Raw genomic sequence first — 23,060 nt, 5'->3', positions numbered from 1 at the left:
TTATACACCTCAATGAGGTCTCCTCTCAGCCTCCTCTGTTCTAATGAGAACAAACCCAACCTATCCAATCTGTCCTCATAGCTAAGATTCTCCATTCCAGGCAGCATTCGAGGAAATCTCCCCTGCACCCTCTCTTATGCAATCACGTCCTTCCTATAATACGGCGACCAGAACTGCAAGCAGTACTCCAGCTGTGGCCTAACCAGAGTATTATACAATTTAAGCATAACCTCCCTGTTCTTGTATTCTATGCCTTGGCCAATAAAGGCAAGCATTCCGTATGCATTCTTAACCATCTTATTCACCTGGCCTGCTACTTTCAGGCATCTGTGAACAAACACTCCAAGGTCCCTTTGTTCATCTACACTTCTAAGTGGCCTACCATTTAATGTGTATACCCTTTCCTTATTAGCTCTCCCCAAGTGCATTACCTCACACTTCTCCAATTTAAATTCCATTTGTCACTGTTCTGCCCACCTGACCAGTAGATCGATATCCTCCTGCAGTCCATAACTTTCCTCTTCATTATCAACCACACAGCCATTTTAGTGTCATCTGCAAACTTCTTAATCATACTCTACTCCCTATATTCAAATCTAGATCATTGATATATACCACAAAAAGCAAGGGTCCCAGTACTGAGCCCTGCGGAACCCCACTGGAAACATCCTTCCAGTCACAAAAACATCCATCAATCATTACCCTTTGCTTCCTACCTCGAAGCCAATTTTGGATCCAACTTGCCACTTTGCCCTGGATCCCATAGGCTTTAACCTTCATGACCAGTCTACCATGTGGGACCTTATCAAAAGCTTTACTAAAATCCATACACACTACATCGTATGCACTAGCCTCATCAACCCTTCTGGTTACCTCCTCAAAAAATTAAATCAGGTTAGTCAAACATGATCTTCCCTTAACAAATCCGTGCTGACTGTCCCTAATTAATCCTTACCTTTCTAAATGTAGATTTATCCTGTCTAATTTTCTCACAACTGAGGTTAGGCTGACAGGCCTGTAATTACTCAGCCTATCCCTTTTACTTCGCTCAACAGCATGGGATGCATTTCATCCAGGCCTGGGGACTTATCTACTTTCAAAGCTGCTAAAACCCTTAATACCTCCTCTCTCACAATGCTTGTTTCATCAAGAATTTCAGATTCCTCCTCGATAGCAGTATCTGCATTGCCCCTTTCCTTTGTGAAAATAGATGCAAAGTAGTCATTAAGAACTATACCAACATCTTCCGCCTCCACACACAGATTACCCTCATGGTCTCTAATATGCCCTACCCTTTCTTTAGTTATCCTCTTGCTCTTAATATATTTATAGAACATCTTTGGGTTTTCCTTGATTTTACTTGCCAAGAATTTTTCATGCTCTCTCTTAGCATTCCTAATATCCTTTTTAATTCCACCTCTGAACTTTCTATATTCCTCCAAAGATTCTACAATATTCCGTCGTCGGTATATGACATAAGCTTCCCTTTTTTTCTTGATCCTCCCCTGTAAGTCCCGAGACATCCAGGGAGCCCTAGAATTGTTACTCCTATCCTTTTTCTTTAAGGGTACGTGTTTGTCCTGAGCCCTCCGGATCTCCTCCTTGAATGCCTCCCACTGTTCCGACACTGATTTACCTACAAGTAGCTGTTTCCAGCCCACTTCTCAACTTAGCAAAGTTAGCTTTTCCCCAATTTGGGACTTTTATTCTTGGTCTATCCTTGTCCTTATTCATAACTACCTTGAATCTGACTGAATTATGGTCACAGGCACCCAAGTGCTCTCCCACTGATACCCCTTCAACCTGCTCAGCTTCATTCCCTTCAATTAAAACCAAAACTACACCTTCTCATGTTGGGCTTGTTACATAATGACTAAAAAAGTTCTCTTGAATGCATTTCAAGAATTCCACACCCTCTATACCCTTCACAATATATTTGTCCCAATTAATATTAGGATAGTTAAAATCCCCTACTATTACAGACCTATGGTTTTTAGAATTCACAGAAATTTATATCTGTGATTCCTGCACAGAGTGATGGGATGTAGGTCTGTATCTGAATTTACCACACCGTGATAGGATGTGGGTCTGTATCTGAATCCACCACAGAGTGATGGGATGTGGGTCTGTATCTGAATCCACTACAGTGATAGGATGTGGGTCTGTATCTGAATCCACCACAGTGATAGGATGTGGGACTGTATCTGAATCCACCACATTGATAGGATGTGGGTCTGTATCTGAATCCACCACAGTGATGGAATGTAGGTCTGTATCTGAATTTACCACACAGTGATAGGATGTGGGTCTGTATCTGAATTTACCACACAGTGATAGGATGTGGGTCTATATCTGAATCCACCACACAGTGATAGGATGTGGGTTTGTATCTGAATCCACCACAGTGATAGGATGTGGGTCTGTATCTGAATCCACCACACAGTGATAGGATGTGGGTCTGTATCTGAATCCACCACACAGTGATAGGATGTGGGTCTGTATCTGAATCCACCACACAGTGATAGGATGTGGGTCTGTATCTGAATCCACCACACAGTGATAGGATGTGGGTCTGTACCTGAATCTACCACACAGTGATAGGATGTGGGTCTGTATCAGAATACACCACAGTGATAGTATGTGGGTCTGTATCTGAATCCACCACAGTGATGGGATGTGGGTCTGTATCAGAATACTCCACAGTGATAGGATGTGGGTCTGTATCTGAATCAACCACAGTGATAGGATATGGGTTTGTATCTGAATCCACCACATTGATAGGATGTAGGTCTGTATCTGAATCCACCACAGTGATAGGATGTAGGTCTGTATCTGAATCAACCACAGTGATAGGATGTGGGTCTGTATCTGAATCCACCACAGTGATTGTATGTGGGTCTGTATCTGAATCCACCACAGTGATGGGATGTGGGTCTGTATCAGAATACTCCACAGTGATAGGATGTGGGTCTGTATCTGAATCAACCACAGTGATAGGATGTAGGTCTGTATCTGAATCCACCACAGTGATAGGATGTAGGTCTGTATCTGAATCCACCACAGTGATAGAATGTGGGTCTGTATCTGAATCAACCACAGTGATAGGATATGGGTCTGTATCTGAATCCACCACAGTGATAGGATGTGGGTCTGTATCTGAATCAACCACAGTGATACGATGTGGGTCTGTATCTGAATCCACCACAGTGATGGGATGTGGGTCTGTATCAGAATACTCCACAGTGATAGAATGTGGGTCTGTATCTGAATCAACCACAGTGATAGGATATGGGTTTGTATCTGAATCCACCACATTGATAGGATGTAGGTCTGTATCTGAATCCACCACAGTGATAGGATGTAGGTCTGTATCTGAATCAACCACAGTGATAGGATATGGGTCTGTATCTGAATCCACCACAGTGATAGGATGTGGGTCTGTATCTGAATCCACCACAGTGATGGGATGTGGGTCTGTATCAGAATACTCCACAGTGATAGGATGTGGGTCTGTATCTGAATCAACCACACAGTGATAGGATGTAGGTCTGTATCTGAATCCACCACAGTGATAGGATGTGGGTTTGTATCTGAATCCACCACAGTGATAGGATGTAGGTCTGTATCTGAATCCACCACAGTGATAGAATGTGGGTCTGTATCTGAATCAACCACAGTGATAGGATATGGGTCTGTATCTGAATCCACCACAGTGATAGGATGTGGGTCTGTATCTGAATCAACCACAGTGATAGGATGTGGGTCTGTATCTGAATCCACCACACAGTGATAGGATGTGGGTCTGTATCAGAATACACCACAGTGATAGGATGTGGGTCTCTATCTGAATCCACCACGGTGATAGGATGTGGGTCTGTATCTGAATACACAACAGTGATAGGATGTGGGTCTGAATCTGAATCCACCACAGTGATAGGATGTGGGTCTGTATCTGAATCCACCACAGTGATATGATGTGGGTCTGAATCAGAATACACCACAGTGATAGGATGTGGGTCTGTATCTGAATCCACCACAGTGATGGGATGTGGGTCTGTATCTGAATCAACCACAGTGATAGGATGTGGGTCTGTATCAGAATACACCACAGCGATAGGATGTGGGTCTGTATCTGAATCAACCACAGTGATAGGATGTGGGTCTGTATCTGAATACACCACAGCGATAGGATGTGGGTCTGTATCTGAATCAACCACAGTGATAGGATGTGGGTCTGTATCTGAATCCACCACACAGTGATAGGATGTGGGTCTATATCTGAATCAACCACAGTGATAGAATGTGGGTCTGTATCTGACTCAACCACAGTGATAGGATGTGGGTCTGTATCTGAATCCACCACAGTGATAGGATGTGGGTCTGTATCTGAATCCACCACAGTGATAGGATGTGGGTCTGTATCTGAATCCACCACAGTGATAGAATGTGGGTCTGTATCTGAATCAACCACAGTGATAGGATGTAGGTCTGTATCAGAATACACCACAGTGATAGGATGTGGGTCTGTATCTGAATCCACCACAGTGATAGGATGTGGGTCTGTATCAGAATACACAACAGTGATAGGATGTAGGTCTGAATCTGAATCCACCACAGTGATAGGATGTGGGTCTGTATCAGAATACACCACAGTGATAGGATGTGGGTCTGTATCAGAATACACAACAGTGATAGGATGTGGGTCTGAATCAGAATACACCACAGTGATAGGATGTGGGTCTGTATCTGAATCCACCACAGTGATGGGATGTGGGTCTGTATCTGAATCAACCACAGTGATCGGAAATGGGTCTGTATCTGAATCCACCTCACATTGATAGGATGTGGGTCTGTATCTGAATATACCACACAGCGATGGGATGTGGTTCAGTATCTGAATACATCTCACAGTGATAGTATGTGGGTCTGTATCTTAATCAACCACAGTGATGGGATGTGTGTCCGTATCTGAATTCACCACACAGTGATAGGATGTGGGTCTGTATCAGAATACACCACATCAATAGGATGTGGGTCTGTAACTGAATCCACCTCACTGTGATAGAATGTGGGTCTGTATCTGAATCCACTACACAGTGATAGGATGTGGGTCTGTATCAGAATACACCACATCAATAGGATGTGGGTCTGTATCTGAATCCACCTCACTGTGATAGAATGTGGGTCTGTATCTGAATCCACCACACAGTGATAGGATGTGGGTCTGCATCTGAATCAACCACAGAGTGATAGGATGTGGGTCTGTATCTGAATCCACCTCACAGTGATAGGATGTGGGTCTGCATCTGAATCAACCACAGTGATAGGATGTGGGTCTGTATCTGAATCAACCACAGTGATAGGATGTGGGTCTGTATCTGAATCCACCACACAGTGATAGGATGTGGGTCTGTATCTGAATCCACCTCACAGTGATAGGATGTGGGTCTGCATCTGAATCAACCACAGTGATAGGATGTGGGTCTGTATCTGAATCCACCACACAGTGATAGGATGTGGGTCTGTATCTGAATCCACCTCACAGTGATAGTATATGGGTCTGTATCTGAATCAACCACACAGTGATGGGATGTGTGTCTGTATCTGAATCCACCACACAGTGATAGGATGTGGGTCTGTATCTGAATCTACCACACAGTGATAGGATGATGGTCTGTATCAGAATACACCACAGTGATAGTATGTGGGTCTGTATCTGAATCCACCACAGTGATAGGATGTGGGTCTGTATCTGAATCCACCACAGTGATAGGATGTGCGTCTGTATCTGAATCCACCACACAGTGATAGGATGTGGGTCTGTATCTGAATCCACCACACAGTGATGGGATGTAGGTCTGTATCTGAATCCACCACACTGATAGGATGTATCAGATACACCACAGTGATAGGATGTGGGTCTGTATCTGAATCCACCACAGTGATAGAATGTGGGTCTGTATCTGAATCAACCACAGTGATAGGGTGTGGGTCTGTATCTGAATCAACCGCAGTGATAGAATGTGGGTCTGTATCTGAATCAACCACAGTGATAGGGTGTGGGTCTGTATCTGAATCCACCACAGTGATAGGGTGTGGGTCTGTATCTGAATCAACCACAGTGATGGGATGTGGGTCTGTATCTGAATCCACCACAGTGATAGGATGTGGGTCTGTATCTGAATCCACCACATTGATAGGATGTGGGTCTATATCTGAATCAACCACAGTGATAGGATGTGGGTCAGTATCTGAATCCACCACACAGTGATAGGATGTGGGTCTATATCTGAATCAACCACAGTGATAGGATGTGGGTCTGTATCTGAATCCACCACAGTGATAGGATGTGGGCCTGTATCTGAATCCACCACAGTGATAGGATGTGGGTCTGTATCTGAATCAACCACACAGTGATAGGATGTGGGCCTGTATCTGAATCCACCACAGTGATAGGATGTGGGTCTGTATCTGAATCCACCACAGTGATAGGATGTGGGTCTGTATCTGAATCCACCACAGTGATAGGATGTGGGTCTGTATCTGAATCCACTACAGTGATAGGATGTGGGTCTGTATCTGAATCCACCACAGTGATAGGATATGGGACTGTATCTGAATCTACCACACAGTGATAGGATGTGGGTCTGTATCTGAATCAACCATAGTGATAGGATGTGGGTCTGTATCTGAATCCACTACAGTGATAGGATGTGGGTCTGTATCTGAATCCACCACAGTGATAGGATATGGGATTGTATCTGAATCCACCACACAGTGATAGGATGTGGGTCTGTATCTGAATCAACCATAGTGATAGGATGTGGGTCTGTATCTGAATCAACCACAGTGATAGGATGTGGGTCTGTATCTGAATCAACCATAGTGATAGAATGTGGGTCTGTATCTGAATCAACCACAGTGATAGGATGTGGGTCTGTATCTGAATCAACCATAGTGATAGAATGTGGGTCTGTATCTGAATCAACCACAGTGATAGGATGTGGGTCTGTATCTGAATCCACCACACAGTGATAGAATGTGGGTCTGTATCTGAATCCACCACAGTGATGGGATGTGGGTCTGTATCTGAATCCACCACACAGTGATAGGATGATGGTCTGTATCAGAATACACCACAGTGATGGGATGTGGGTCTGTATCTGAATCAACCACACAGTGATGGGATGTAGGTCTGTATCTGAATCCACCACACTGATAGGATGTATCAGAATACACCACAGTGATAGGATGTGGGTCTGTATCTGAATCAACCACAGTGATAGGATGTGGGTCTGTATCTGAATCAACCACAGTGATAGGGTGTGGGTCTGTATCTGAATCAACCACAGTGATAGGATGTGGGTCTGTATCTGAATCCACCACAGTGATAGGATGTGGGTCTGTATCTGAATCAACCACAGTGATAGGATGTGGGTCTGTATCTGAATCCACCACAGTGATGGGATGTGGGTCTGTATCTGAATCAACCACAGTGATAGGATGTGGGTCTGTATCAGAATACACCACAGCGATAGGATGTGGGTCTGTATCAGAATACACCACAGTGATAGGATGTGGGTCTGTATCTGAATCCACCACAGTGATAGAATGTGGGTCTGTATCTGAATCCACCACAGTGATAGGAAGTGCGTCTGTATCTGAATCAACCACAGTGATAGGATGTGGATCTGTACCTGAATCCACCACAGTGATAGAATGTGGGTCTGTATCTGAATCAACCACAGTGAATAGATGCAGGTCTGTATCTGAATCCATCTCACAGTGATAGGATGTGGGTCTGTATCTGAATCCACCACGCAGTGATAGGATGTAGGTCTGTATCTGAATCCACCACCGTGATAGGATGTGGGTCTGTATCTGAATCAACCACAGTGATAGGATGTGGGTCTGTATCTGAATCCACCACAGTGATGGGATGTGGGTCTGTATCTGAATCCACCACACAGTGATAGGATGATGGTCTGTATCAGAATACACCACAGTGATGGGATGTGGGTCTGTATCTGAATCCACCACAGTGATAGTATGTGGGTCTGTTTCTGAATCCACCACAGTGATGGGATGTGGGTCTGTATCTGAAGTTACCTCAGTGATAGGATGTGGGTCTGTATCTGAATCAACCACAGTGATAGGGTGTGGGTCTGTATCTGAATCAACCACAGTGATAGGATGTGGGTCTGTATCTGAATCAACCACAGTGATAGGATGTAGGTCTGTATCTGAATCCACCACCGTGATAGGATGTGGGTCTGTATCTGAATCCACCACAGCGATAGGATGTGGGTCTGTATCTAAATCCACCACAGTAATAGTATGTGGGTCTGTATCTGAATCCACCACAGTGATAGGATGTGGGTCTGTATCTAAATCCACCACAGTGATAGGATGTGGGTCTGTTTCTGAATCCACCACAGTGATGGGATGTGGGTCTGTATCTGAATCAACCACAGTGATAGGATGTGGGTCTGTATCAGAATACACCACAGCGATAGGATGTGGGTCTGTATCAGAATACACCACAGTGATAGGATGTGGGTCTGTATCTGAATCCACCACAGTGATAGAATGTGGGTCTGTATCTGAATCCACCACAGTGATAGGAAGTGCGTCTGTATCTGAATCAACCACAGTGATAGGATGTGGATCTGTACCTGAATCCACCACAGTGATAGAATGTGGGTCTGTATCTGAATCAACCACAGTGAATAGATGCAGGTCTGTATCTGAATCCATCTCACAGTGATAGGATGTGGGTCTGTATCTGAATCCACCACGCAGTGATAGGATGTAGGTCTGTATCTGAATCCACCACCGTGATAGGATGTGGGTCTGTATCTGAATCAACCACAGTGATAGGATGTGGGTCTGTATCTGAATCCACCACAGTGATGGGATGTGGGTCTGTATCTGAATCCACCACACAGTGATAGGATGATGGTCTGTATCAGAATACACCACAGTGATGGGATGTGGGTCTGTATCTGAATCCACCACAGTGATAGTATGTGGGTCTGTTTCTGAATCCACCACAGTGATGGGATGTGGGTCTGTATCTGAAGTTACCTCAGTGATAGGATGTGGGTCTGTATCTGAATCAACCACAGTGATAGGGTGTGGGTCTGTATCTGAATCAACCACAGTGATAGGATGTGGGTCTGTATCTGAATCAACCACAGTGATAGGGTGTGGGTCTGTATCTGAATCAACCACAGTGATAGGATGTGGGTCTGTATCTGAATCCACCACAGTGATAGGATGTGGGTCTGTATCTGAATCAACCACAGTGATAGGATGTGGGTCTGTATCTGAATCCACCACAGTGATGGGATGTGGGTCTGTATCTGAATCAACCACAGTGATAGGATGTGGGTCTGTATCAGAATACACCACAGCGATAGGATGTGGGTCTGTATCAGAATACACCACAGTGATAGGATGTGGGTCTGTATCTGAATCCACCACAGTGATAGAATGTGGGTCTGTATCTGAATCCACCACAGTGATAGGAAGTGCGTCTGTATCTGAATCAACCACAGTGATAGGATGTGGATCTGTACCTGAATCCACCACAGTGATAGAATGTGGGTCTGTATCTGAATCAACCACAGTGAATAGATGCAGGTCTGTATCTGAATCCATCTCACAGTGATAGGATGTGGGTCTGTATCTGAATCCACCACGCAGTGATAGGATGTAGGTCTGTATCTGAATCCACCACCGTGATAGGATGTGGGTCTGTATCTGAATCCACCACAGCGATAGGATGTGGGTCTGTATCTAAATCCACCACAGTAATAGTATGTGGGTCTGTATCTGAATCCACCACAGTGATAGGATGTGGGTCTGTATCTAAATCCACCACAGTGATAGGATGTGGGTCTGTTTCTGAATCCACCACAGTGATGGGATGTGGGTCTGTATCTGAAGTTACCTCAGTGATAGGATGTGGGTCTGTATCTGAATCCACCACACATCAATTGGATAAGGATCTGTACCTGTCTCGCAACTTTTAGAGAATGTGTATTTGCACTCCGAGATCCCTTTGTTCCTCTACCCCACTTAGACTCGCCCCCTCCAAGTAATAAGTGACCTTCCTGTTCTTCCTCGCAAAATGTATTACCTCACATTTATCTCTATTGAACTTCATTTGCCAATTATCTGCCCATTCTGCAAGTTTATTAATGTCCTCCTGTAATTTTTTGGAGTGCTCCTCATTATTAAATATCCCCCCCCCCCAATTTGGTGTCATCCGCAAATGTCGAAATTATGTTTTAATTCCAAAGTCTAAATCATTAATATAAATTGTGAACACCAGTGGTCCCAGCACTGCTCCTTGTGGAACACCACAACCCACCTTCTACCACTGTGAATAGCTACCTTTTACCCCTACTCTCTGCTTTCTTTCTTGAAGCCAGCTAGCTATCCAATCTGCTACTTGTCCCCTGACTCTGCATTCTCTCACCTTGTTCGTCAGTCTATTGTGGGGTACCTTGTCGAAGGCTTTTTGAAAATACAGATCAATTACGGCTACTGTCTTACCATTGTCTATTCTGTTACATCTTCAAAAAAGTTTGGTCAAGCAAGTCTTTCCCTTTTGAATTCCTGACTATTCATTATTATATTTTTGATTTCTCGATATTCTTCAATTTTCTCCTTTAGTCGGAATTCCATTATTTTTCCTAACACTGATGTTATGCTGACTCATCTATAATTCCCTGGACAATTCCGTTCCTTAAATACAGGTCTGACGTTAAGCTGGCACGGCATGTTTTTCTCACAAATTATTAAATATGTATAGTAAGGCCTCTGCTATCTCTGCCCTAGATTCTTTTAAAATGCAATGGTTGCATGTTTTATCCTCTTTGAGTTTGATTAGTTTATTTAATATATCCCCTCTTTTTATTTCAAATGCACTTATCTCATTACTAATCTCATCATCCAATGTCATGTCCACCTGTTCTATCTCCCTAGTAAATACTGAAGCAAAATAATTATTTAATATTTCTACCATCTCTCTATCGTTACCTGTGGTACTATCCTGTTATCCCTTACATTTTTTTTTTATACCTTCATGAGATGTTGTCGTCAATGGCAAGGCCAGCATTTATTGCCCCTGAGAAGATGTTGGTGAGCCGCCTTCTTGAGCCGCTGCAGTCCGTGTGGCGAAGGTACTCCCACAGTGCTGTTAGGGAGGGAGTTCCAGGATTTTGACCCAGCGAAGATGAACGAAAGGCAAGATGGTGTGTGACTGGGAGGGGAACATGGAGGTGGTGGTGTTCCCATGCGCCTGCTGCCCTTGTCCTTCTAGGTGGTAGAGCTCACGGGTTTGGGAGGTGCTGCCGAAGAAGCCTTGGCGAGTTGCTGCAGTGCATCTTGTAGATGGTACACACTGCAGCCACGGTGCGCCGGTGGTGGAGGGAGTGAATGTTGAAGGTGGTGGATGGGGTGCCAATCAAGCGGGCTGCCTTGTCCTGAATGGTGTTGAGCTTCTTGAGGTTGCTGGAGCTGCACTCATCCAGGCAAGTGGAGAGTATTCCATCACACTCCTGACTTGTGCCTTGTAGATGGTGGAAAGGCTTTGGGGAGTCAGGAGATGAGAGACTCACTGCAGAATACCCAGCCTCTGACCTGCCCTTGTTGCCACAGTATTTATGTGGCTGGTCCAGTTAGGTTTCTGGTCAATGGTGACCGCCCCCCAGGATGTTGCTGTTGGGGGCTTCGGCGATGGTAATGCTGTTGAATGTCAAGGAGAGGTGGTCTTTGTTTAAATGCTCATTTGTTGGAGATGGTCATTGCCTGGCACTTGTATGGCACAAATGTTACTGGCCACTTATCAGCCCAAGCCTGAATGTCGTCCAGGTCTTGCTGCATGTGGGCATTATCTGAGGAGTTGTGAATGGAACTGAACACTGTGCAATCATCAGCGAACATCCACATTTCTGATCTTATGATGGAGGGAAGGTCATTGATGAAGCAGCTGAAGATGTTTGGGCCTAGGACACTGCCCTGGGGAACTCCTGCAGCGATATCCTGGGGCTGTGATGATTGATCTCTAACAACCATCTTCCTTTGTGCTCGGAATGATTCCAGCCAGTGGAGAGTTTTCCCCCTGATTCCCATTGACTTCAGTTTTACTAGAGCTCCTTGATGCCACACTCGGTCAAATGCTGCATTGATGTCAAGGGCAGTCACTGTCATCTCACCTCTGGAATTCAGCTCTTTTGTCTATGCGTGGACCAAGACTGTAATGAGGTCTGAGGCGAGTGGTCCTCGTGGAACCCAAATTGGGCATCGGTGGACAGGTTATTGATGAGTAAGTGCCACTTGATAGCACTGTTAATGACACATTCCATCACTTTGCTGACGATTTAGAGTAGATTGAGGGGGCAGTAATTGGCCGGGTTGGATTTGTCCTGCTTCTTGTGGACAGGACATACCTGGGCAGTTTTCCACATTGTCAGGTAGATAAGAATAGAACATAAAAAATAGGAGCAGGAGTAGGCCATACGGCCCCTCGAGCCTGCTCCGCGATTTAATACGATCATGGCTGATCTGATCATGGACTCACGTCCACCTCCCTGCCCACTCCCCATAATCCCTTATCCCCTTATCTGTCTATCTCTGTCTTAAATTTATTCAATATCCCAGCTTCAACAGCTCTATGAGGCAACGAATTCCACAGATTTACAACCCTTTGAGAGAAGAAATTCCTCCTCATCTCAGTTTTAAATGGGTGACCCCTTATTCTCAGATCATGCCCTCTAGTTCTAGTCTCCCCTATCAGTGGAAACATCCTCTCTGCGACCACTTTGTCAAGCCCCCTCATAATCTTATATGTTTCGATAAGATCACCTCTCATTCTTCTGAATTCCAATGAGTAGAGGCCCAACCTACTCAACCTTTCCTCGTAAGTCAGCTCCCTCATCTCCAGAATCAACCTAGTGAACCTTCTCTGAACTGCCTCCAAAGCAAGTATATCCTTTCGTAAATATGGAAACCAAAACTGCACGCAGTATTCCAGGTGTGGCCTCACTAATACCCTGTATAATTGTAGCAAGACTTCCCTGCTTTTATACTCCATCCCCTTTGCAATAAAGGCCAAAATTCCATTGGCCTTCCTGATCACTTGCTGTACCTGCATACTAACCTTTTGTGTTTCATGCACAAGTACCCCCAGGTCCCGTTGTACTGCAGCACTTTGTAATTTTTCTCCATTTAAATAATAACTTGTTCTTTGATTTTTTTCTGCTAAAGTGCATGACCTCACACTTTCCAACATTATACTTCATCTGCCAAATTTTTGCCCATTCACTTAGCCTGTCTATGTCCTTTTGCAGAATTTTTGTGTCCTCCTCACACATTGCTTTTCCTCCCATTTTTGTATCGTCAGCAAATTTTGACTACATTACACTCGGTCCCTTCTTCCAAGTCATTAATATAGATTGTAAATAGTTGGGGTCACTGATCCCTGCGGCACCCCACTAGTTATTGATTGCCAACCCGAGAATGAGCCATTTATCCCGACTCTCTGTTTCTGTTAGTTAACCAATCCTCTATCCATGCTAATATATTATGCCCAATCCCGTGAACTTTTATGCCAGTGTTGTAGTTGTACTGGAAAAGATTAGCTAGAGGTGCGGCTAGTTCTGGAGCACAAGTCTTCAGCACAACAGTCGGGATGTTGTGGGGGCCGATAGCCTTTGCTGTACCGAGTGTACTCAGCCGTTTCTTGATATCACGTGAAGTGAATCGAATTGGCTGAATACTGGTTTCTGTGATGGTGGGGACCTCAGGAGGAGGCCGATATGGATCATCCATTCAGCACTTCTGGCTGAAGATAATTGCAAAAACTTCAGCGTTGTCTTTTGCACTCACATGCTGAGCTCCGCCATCATTGAGGATGGGGATATTCATGGAGTCTTCTCCTCCCGTTAGTTGTTTGATTGTCCACCGCTATTCATGACTGAATAGCGGTGGACAATCTGATCTGTTGGTTGTGGGATTGCTTAGCCCTGTCTATAGCATGCTGCTTCCGCTGTTTAGCATACATGTAGTCCTGTGTTGCAGCTTCCCCAGGTTGGCACCTATTTTTAGGTACGCCTGGTGCTGCTCCTGGCATGCTCTTCTGCACTCCTCATTGAACCAGGGTTGGTCCTCTGGTTTGATGGTAATGGTAGAGTGAGGGATATGCCGGGCCATGAGATTACCGATTGTGGTGGAATACAAATTTGCTGCTGCTGATGGCCTACAGCGCCTCATGGATGCCAATTTTGAGCTGCTAGATCTGTTCTGAATCTATCCCATTTAGCACGGTTGTAATGCCACACATCACGATGGAGGGTGTCTCAGTGTGAAGATGGAACTTTCGTCTCCACAATGTCTGTGCAGTGGTCACTGCTACTAATGCTGTCATGTACAGATGCGACTAGTAGATTGGTGAGGACGAGGTCAAATAGGTTTTTCCCTCATGTTGGTTCTCTCAACACCTGCCTCGGGCCAAGTCTGACAGCTATGTCCTGCAGGACTTGGCCAGCTCAGTCAGTAGTGGTCCTACCGAGCCAGTCTTGATGATGGACATTGAAGTCCCCCACCCAGAGTACATTTTGTGCCCTTGCTCCTCTCCCTGCTTCTTCCAAGTGGTGTTCAACATGGAGGAGTACTGATTCATCAACTGATGGAGGAGGGTAGGTGGTAATCAGCAGGAGGTTTCCTTGCCTATGCTTGTCCTGAAGCCATGAGACTTCATGGGGTCCGGAGTCAATGTTGAGGACTCCCAGGGCCACTCCCTCCTGTGTCGTACACCACTGTGTCGCCACCCCTGGTGGGTCTGTCCTGATGGTGGGACACGATATACCCAGGGATGGTGACGCAGGAGTCTGGGACATTGATGGAAAGGTATGATTCTGTGAGTATGACTATGTCAGACTGTTGCTTGACTAGTCTGTGCGACAGCTCTCCCAATTTTGGCACAAGTCCCCAGATGTTGGTGAGAAGGACTTTGCAGGATCGATTGGGCTGTATATGCCGTTGTCCGTAGTCAGTGCCGAGGTCGATGCTGAGTGGTCCATCCGGTTTTATTTTTATTATTGTTTTTCGTAGCGGTTGTGTACAACTGAGTGGCTTGCTGGGTCATTTCAGAGGGTAATTGAGAGTCAACCACATTGCTGTGTGTCTGGAGTGACATTTATTCAGACAGGGTAAGCACGGTAGATTTCCTTCCCTAAAGGACATTAGTGAACATTAATGGCCTTATTCCCATCCCAACCTTCCTTTTTTTATTGATGTGCCTGTAAAATATTTCAATATTTTGATTTACGTTCCTTGGTCATTTAATTTTATAGATCCTCTTTGCCTTCCTAATTGTTTTTTTGGCTTCTCTCCGAATCTTTTCATATTCTCCCTTATCATGCACTCCCCTACTGACTATGTACTTAATGTATGCCTCTTTTCTTACCCGCAATTGTTCCCTTATGGCTTTATTCATCCAAGGAGTCTCATTAGTGTAAAGTCCTTACTCAATGGCACAAAACCCACATGAGGCACATTCTATGGACGAGGTCACTCTATGACCTGAATCTTTATTCACAGGACCAAGAAGTGATGACCCTGCGTGGGACCTCCCTTTATATACCTGGATGACCAGGTAAGGAGTGTCTCCCACAAGTTCACCCCCTGTGGTCAAGGTGTGCATTGCTTAAGTATATACAGTATTGCAGTGGTGTTACATTGAGATTACATACATGACAATTAGTGTGTAGTTTGTTTTTTCCTTTTAGCAAAATATATTGTTCCTGCACAATGTTTCCCATTGCTGTTCTACATTGTTTTTTGGCCAATATTATTGTCCATTTTATTTTCCCAAGTTCTATTCTCAATCCCTCAAAATCAGCTTTTCTCTAATCTATTACCCTGGTTTTCATCATACTTATGTCCTTCTCAATTATCATCTTAAAGCGTTTTATATTATGATCACTATTGCCTAGATATTACCCTACTTTTACATCTCTTATCTGCTTTGGTTCATTTCCCATTACTAGATCCAATAGCAAATCCTCCCTTGTTGGGGTTATACATATTGGGTTAGAAAGGAGTCTTGTAAACATTGCAGAAATTCCATTCCCTTATCCCCTTTACCTACCTCTTCTGTCCAATAAATGTCAGGGTATTTGAAATGCCCCACGATTATTATTCCGTATGTTTTACTCATTTCCCCAATTTGTCTGCATATTTCTTCCGCCACCTTCCTTCCACTATGAGGTGGTCTATAGACTACACCGATTAGTGTGATTGATCCTTTATTATCTATTATGTCTCTCCATATGGATTCTATTTTTGCCTTGCTGATAGCTGCGTCACTTTTTTCTACTGCCATTATGTTATCCCTAATAAGTACAGCTGCTCCACCTCCACGGTTTCCTTCTCTATCTTTTCTAAATATGTTATACCTTGCAATGTTTAATTCACAGTCCTGATTTTTCTGTAGCCATGTCTCAGTAATCCCTACTATGTCTGGTTCCTCACTACGCATGATTGCCTCCAGCTCCCCTGTTTTATTACAGACACTGTGTGCATTGCTGTAAAGACAATTTAACTCATTTTTAATACGATTTCCTCTCACTTTATGTTTAACCATATTTTTAGATGCCTGTTCTATAAATCTATTTATTCCCTTGTCATCAATGTCCTTCCTACCTTACTTTATTCTTTCCTATGCTCTCTTTTCCTGTTTTATATATATAGGCTGGTTATGTTTCTTGTAGATCCCTCCCCCAATCTAACTAGTTTAAAGCCTTTGCCACCTCCCTACTTCCCCTTTCCACCAGGACACAGGTCCCATCCCGGTTAAGTTGCACCCCATCCTATCAGTACAGCTCCTTCCTGTCCCAGAACTGGTGCCAGTGTCCCATGAAAAGGAAACCCTCTTTCCCACACCAGCCCTTTAGTCATGTGTTAATTCTCCTGATCTGTCTGCTTCTATGCCAATTTGTACGTGGCTTGGGCGATAATGCAGAGATTATTACCCTCGAGGACCTGCTTTTTAATTTAGAGCCTAACATCTGATAATGTTTGAGCAGGACATCCTCCCTGTTCCTAGCTATGTCGTTTGTTCCAGCACGGACTATGACAACTGGATTTACCCCCTCCCTTTCCAAGTTTCTCTCCAGATGCTGTGAGATATCCCTCATCTTGGCACCGGGTAGGCAACGCACCCTTCGGGATTCTCATTCTTGGCTGCAGAGGACACTATCTATCCCCTAATTATAAAGTCTCCTATCACTATCGCATTTTATTCTGCCCTTTCCACCCTTTGGACAGCCTTCTGAGCCAAGGTGCCTTGGTCTGCATTGTGTCTGCCCTCCCTGCAGTCTGTCTCCTTGTCCTCACAGGTAGAAAATACATCGTACCCACTGGATAGAACCAGTGTCTGTGGGACCTCTTTCTCAACCTCTCCTAAATCCCCGCTACCCAGCTCCCCAACAGTCACACCCTCTCTTTCCTGAACCTGTACTTTTCTCTGGGAAATGACTATTCCAGATAAAACTGTCCAGAAATTCCACCTCCTCCCTTATGTGTTGGAGTGTCTCCAACTCGCACTTCAGCTCAATGACTCTGAGTCGGAGAGTTTCGAGATGGAGACATCTCCTGCAGACGTGTTTGCTTGGTACAGCTTATAGGCCGCTCCGACGTCCCAGGACTCCCCACTGCTCGCACTCCCACCTCCTGGACAACTGCTGGGCCTTCATAGACCTCTCCGATGTCCCCGAACTCCCTGCTGCTCGCACTCCCGCCTCCCGACTCGACGCTGGACCTTTATAGGCTGCTCCGACGTCACCGGATACCCCGCTGCTCGCACTTGCTCAGTTCCTCCTTCTCGCTAGACCCTTGGTCCCCTTTTATTTTCGGGAGGTTATTCGTGTCTTCCTTAGGAAGACAGAACCAAAGTATTTGTTCAATTGCTCTGCCATTTCCTTGTTCCCCATTATGAATTCACCTGATTCTGACTGCAAGGGACCTACATTAGTCTTCACTAATCTTTTTATCTTCACATATCTATAGAAGCTTTTGCCGTCAGTTTTTATATTCCCTGCAAGCTTACACTCATACTCTATTTTTCCCCTCCTAAGCAGACCCTTTGTCCTCCTCTGCTGAATTCTAAATTTCTCCCAGTCCTCAGGTTTGCTGCTTTTTCTGGCCAAGTTATATGCCTCTTCCTTGAATTCAACATTATCCCTAATTTCCCTTCTTAGCCACGGTTGAGCTACCTTCCCCGTTTTATTTTTAATCCAGACAGGGATGTACAATTGTTGAAGTTCATCTATGTAATCTATAAATGTCTGCCATTGCTTATCCACTGTCAACCCTTTAAGTATCATTTGCCAGTCTATCCTAGACAATTCACATCTCATACCATTGAAGTTACCTTTCCTTAAGTTCAGGACCCTAGATCTCTTAATTAACAGTCACTCTCCTACTTAATAAAGAATTCTACCATATTATGGTCACTCTTCCCCAGGGGGCCTCGCACAACAAGATTGCTAATTAGTCCTCTCTCATTACTCAGTCTAGGATGGCCAGCTCTCGAGTTGGTTCCTCGACATATTGGTCTAGAAAGCCATCCCTAATACACTCCAGGAAATCCTCCTCCATCGCATTGCTACCAGCCCAATCTATATGTAGATTAAAGTCACCCATGATAACTGCTGTACCTTTATTGCACGCATCCCTAATTTCTTGTTTGATGCCATCCCCAACTTCATTACTATTGTTTGGTTGGTACCTATATGCACCACGACAGCTGGCTGTTCACCCTCCCCCTCCAGAATGTGCTGCAGACGTTCTGAGACATCCTTGACCCTTGCACCAGGGAGGCAACATACCATCCTGGATTCTCGGTTGCGGCCGCAGAAACGCCTATCTATTCCCCTTACAATAGAATCCCCTACCACTATAGCTCTCCCACTCTTTTTTCTGCCCTCCTGGTGCCATGGACTTGGCTGCTGCTGCCTTCCCCTGATGAGCCACCTCCCTCAACAGTACCCAAAACGGTGTATCTGTTTTGGATGGAGGTGACCGCAGGGGACCCCTGCCTTTCCTCGCTCTTCCTGATGGTCACCCATTCCCTATCTGGCTGTGCAATCTTTACCTGCGGTGTGACCAACTCACTAAACGTGCTATTTGTGACATCCTAAGCATCGCGGATACTCCAGAGTGAATCCATCCGCAGTTCCAGTGCCGCAATGCATTTTGTCAGGAGCTGCAGCTGGATACACTTCCCACACACATAGTAGTCAGCGAAGTGTATTCAGCTGTGACTTCACGGTTAGATTAACTTAATTTGTAACAATGCCAAAGGTTTCTTATTGCTAAGAAAAATAAAAGATCAAATACTCACCAACCAGCCAATCACTTGCCCGCTTGGCTGTGACGTTCCACTTCGATTTCTTCTTACTTCTTTGTTTACCTTCTGCCACTGCCCCTGCATCAGCTAGCCTCCTCCGACTCCCGAGCCTTTATAGGCCGCTCGACTGCCTGAACTCTCGCTCCTGTGGCTGCCTCCTCCGACTTTCAGGCCTTTATAGGACACTCGACTGCCCAAATCCCGCTCCTGTGGCCACCTCCTCTGACTCTCAGGCCTTTATAGGCCACTCGACTGCCCGAACTCCCGCTCCTGTGGCCGCCTCCTCTGACTCTCAGGCCTTTATAGGCCACTCGACTGCCCGAACTCCCGCTCCTGTGGTCGCCTCCTCCGACTCTCGGGCCTTCAACACAGCAGGAAGATAAACATGAGAACTGTGAGAGAGCCTCAGCAGCAGGTAAAGGGCATTCAGTGCCGTACGATCAAAGAACTGTTGCTCTTTAATGTTTTCCACTGAGCACGTTTGCTGAGCCTCCTGTCCACACTGTACTCGATTGAGCTCCAAAGGAGATGTAAACGTGGAGGCAATGTTCACCTTTCAAGTGTCAGATTTATGTTTTACTGAGTTCCTTTGAACAAAGCTTCGTGTCTGATTCCTGTCCTCCCCCGTTGATAGGCCTGATGTCAGTACAGGAGAGCAGCTATACCATTGATCTTTCCATGAGTGACTACCGCAACACCAGCTTAAAAATCACGAGAGAAAATGAATCTCTTTTGCTGGAAAAGATTTTCAGCATTAATTACCATTCATTCAATCATATGCTATGCATGCTTCTTATCAACACAGCATTTCAGAATCAAGTCAGAGGGCCACTTTCCAATTCCGCAACAGATCCAGTGCTCTTAGCTCAGGCCCACAAGGAGTCAGATACACTGTTAAGCTGGCAGTGTTTCATAGAATCATAGAAATTTACAGTCTGGAAGGAGGCCACTTCAGCCCATCGTGTCAGCAACTATCCAGCCTAATCTCACTCTCCAGCTCTCGGTCCGTAGCCCTGAGGTTACGGCACTTTAAATGCACATCCAAGTACTTTCTAAATGTGATGAGGGTTTCTGCCTCTACCACCCTTTCAGGCAGTGAGTTCCAGACCCCTATCACCTTCTGGGTGAAAGAAGTTCCCCTCAAATCCCCTCTAAACCTCCTACCAATGACTTTAAATCTTTTTCCCCCTGGTTGTTGACCCCTTTGCTAAGGGAAATAGGTCCTTCCTAACCACTCTATCTAGCCCCCTCATAATACAGCTCAATAAGGTCTCCCCTCAGCCTCCTCTGTTCCAAAGAAAACAAACCCAGCCTATCGATTCTTTCCTCATAGCTAAAATTCTCCACTCCAGGTAACATCCTCGTAAATCTCCTCTATACCCTATCCAGTGCAATCACATCTTTCCTGTTATGTGGTGACCAGAACTGCACGCAGTATTCTAGCTGTGGCCTATCAAGTGTTTTGTACAGTTCAAGTATAACCTCCTTGCTCTTGTATTCTATGCCTCGGCTAATAAAACCAAATATTCCGTATGCCTTCTTAACCCCTATATCTACCTGGCCTGCTACCTTCAGGGATCTGTGGACATGAACTCCAAGGTCGCATCTTAATAAAGAATTCTACCAAATTATGGTCACTCTTCCCTGGGGAAGAGTGACCATAATATGGTAGAATTCTATATTAAGATGGAGAGTGACAGAGTTAATTCAGCGTTTAGTGTCCTGAAATTAAGGAAAGGTAACTTCGATGGTATGAGACGTGAAGTGGCAATGATAGACTGGCAAATGATACTTAAAGGGTTGATGGTGGCTAGGCAATGGCAGACATTTATAGATTACATGGCGGAACTTCAACAATTGTACATCTCTGTCTGGAGTAAAAATAAAAAGAGGAAGGTGGCTCAACCGTGGCTGACAAGGGAAATTAGAGAGAGTGTTAAATCCAAGGAAGAGGCACATAAATTGGCCAGAAAAAGCAGCAAACCTGAGGACTGGGAGAAATTTAGAATTCAGCAGATGAGGACAAAGGGTCTAATTAGGAGGGGGAAAATAAAGTATGAGAGGAAGCTTGCAGGGAACATAAAAACTGAAGGCAAAAGCTTCTATCGATATGTGAAGAGAAAAAGATTAGTGAAAACCAACGTAGGTCCTTTGCAGACAGAATCAGGTGAATTTACAATGGGGAACAAAGAAATGGCAGACCAGTTGAACAAATACTTTGGATCTGTCGTCATGAAGGAAGACACAAATAACCGTCTGGAAAAACTAGGGGTTCGAGGGTCTCGCAAAAAGAAGGAACTGAAGGAAATCCTTATTAGGCGGGAAATTGTGTTAGGGAAATTGATGGGATTGAAGGCTGATAAATTCCCAGGGCCTGATAGGCTGCATCCCAGAGTACTTAAGGAAGTGTCCCGAGAAATAGTGGATGCATTGGTGATCATTTTCCAACAGTCTATTGACTATGGATCAGTTGCTATGGACTGGAGGGTAGCTAATATAACACCACTTTTTAAAAAGGGAGGGAGAGAGAAAACGGGGAATTATAGACCAGTTACCCTGTCATCGATGGTGGGGAAAATGTTGGAATCAATTATTAAAGATGAAATAGCAGCGCATTTGGAAAGCGATGACAGGATCGGTCCAAGTCAGCATGGATTTATGAAAGGGAAATCATGCTTGACAAATCTTCTAGAATATTTTGAGGATGTAACTAGTAGAGTGGACAAGGGAGAACCAGTGGATGTGGTGTATTTGGACTTTTGACAAGGTCCCACACAAGAGATTAGTGTGCAAAATTAAAGCACATGTACTGGGGGTAATGTATTGACGTGGATGGAGAACTGGCAGGCATGGCAGGCAGTGACCAGTGGGGTACCACAGGGTTCAGTGCTGGGACCCCAGCTCTTTACAATATACATCAATGGTTTAGATGAAGGAATTGAATGTAATATCTCCAAGTTTGCAGATGACACTAAGCTGGGTGGCAGTGTGAGCTGTGAGGAGGATGCGAAGAGGCTGCCGGGTGACTTGGACAGGTTAGGTGAGTGGGCAAATACATGGCAGATGCAGTATAATGTGGATAAATGTGAGGTTATCCACTTTGGTGGCAAAAACAGGAAGACAGAATATTATCTGAATGGTGACAGATTAGGAAAAGCGGAGGTGAAATGAGACCTGGGTGTCATGGTAGATCAGTCATTGAAGTTTGGCATGCAGGTACAGCAGGCGGTGAAGAAGGCAAATGGCATGTTGGCCTTCATAGCAAGGGGATTTGAGTATAGGAGCAAGGAGGTCTTACTGCAGTTGTACAGGGCCTTGGTGGGGCCACACCTGGAATATTGTGTTCAGTTTTGGTCTCCTAATCTGAGGAAGGACGTTCTTGCTATTGAGGGAGTGCAGTGAAGGTTCACCAGATTGATTCTTGGAATGGTAGGACTGGCATATGAGGAGAGACTGGATCAACTGGGCTTGTATCCACTGGAGTTTAGAAGAATGAGAGGGGATCTCATAGAAAAATATAAAATTCTGATGGGATTGGACAAGTTAGAGGCAGGAAGAATGTTCCCGTTGCTGGAGAGTTCCTGAACCAGAGGTCACAGTCTAAGAATAAGCGGTAAGCCATTTAGGACTGAGATGA

General features: G+C 44.9%; 1 protein-coding gene across 1 annotated transcript in view; it reads right to left on the bottom strand.

The window, feature by feature from the left end:
* The window catches only part of LOC139266718 (dynein axonemal heavy chain 14-like), a 67,012-nt gene that overhangs the window by 21,042 nt on the left and 22,910 nt on the right, over positions 1-23,060 (bottom strand). The window lies entirely within an intron of this gene.

This window comes from Pristiophorus japonicus, chromosome 7 (assembly GCF_044704955.1).
Source record: "Pristiophorus japonicus isolate sPriJap1 chromosome 7, sPriJap1.hap1, whole genome shotgun sequence".
Lineage (NCBI taxonomy): Eukaryota > Metazoa > Chordata > Chondrichthyes > Pristiophoridae > Pristiophorus > Pristiophorus japonicus.
This window is presented reverse-complemented; position numbering and strand designations above follow the sequence as displayed.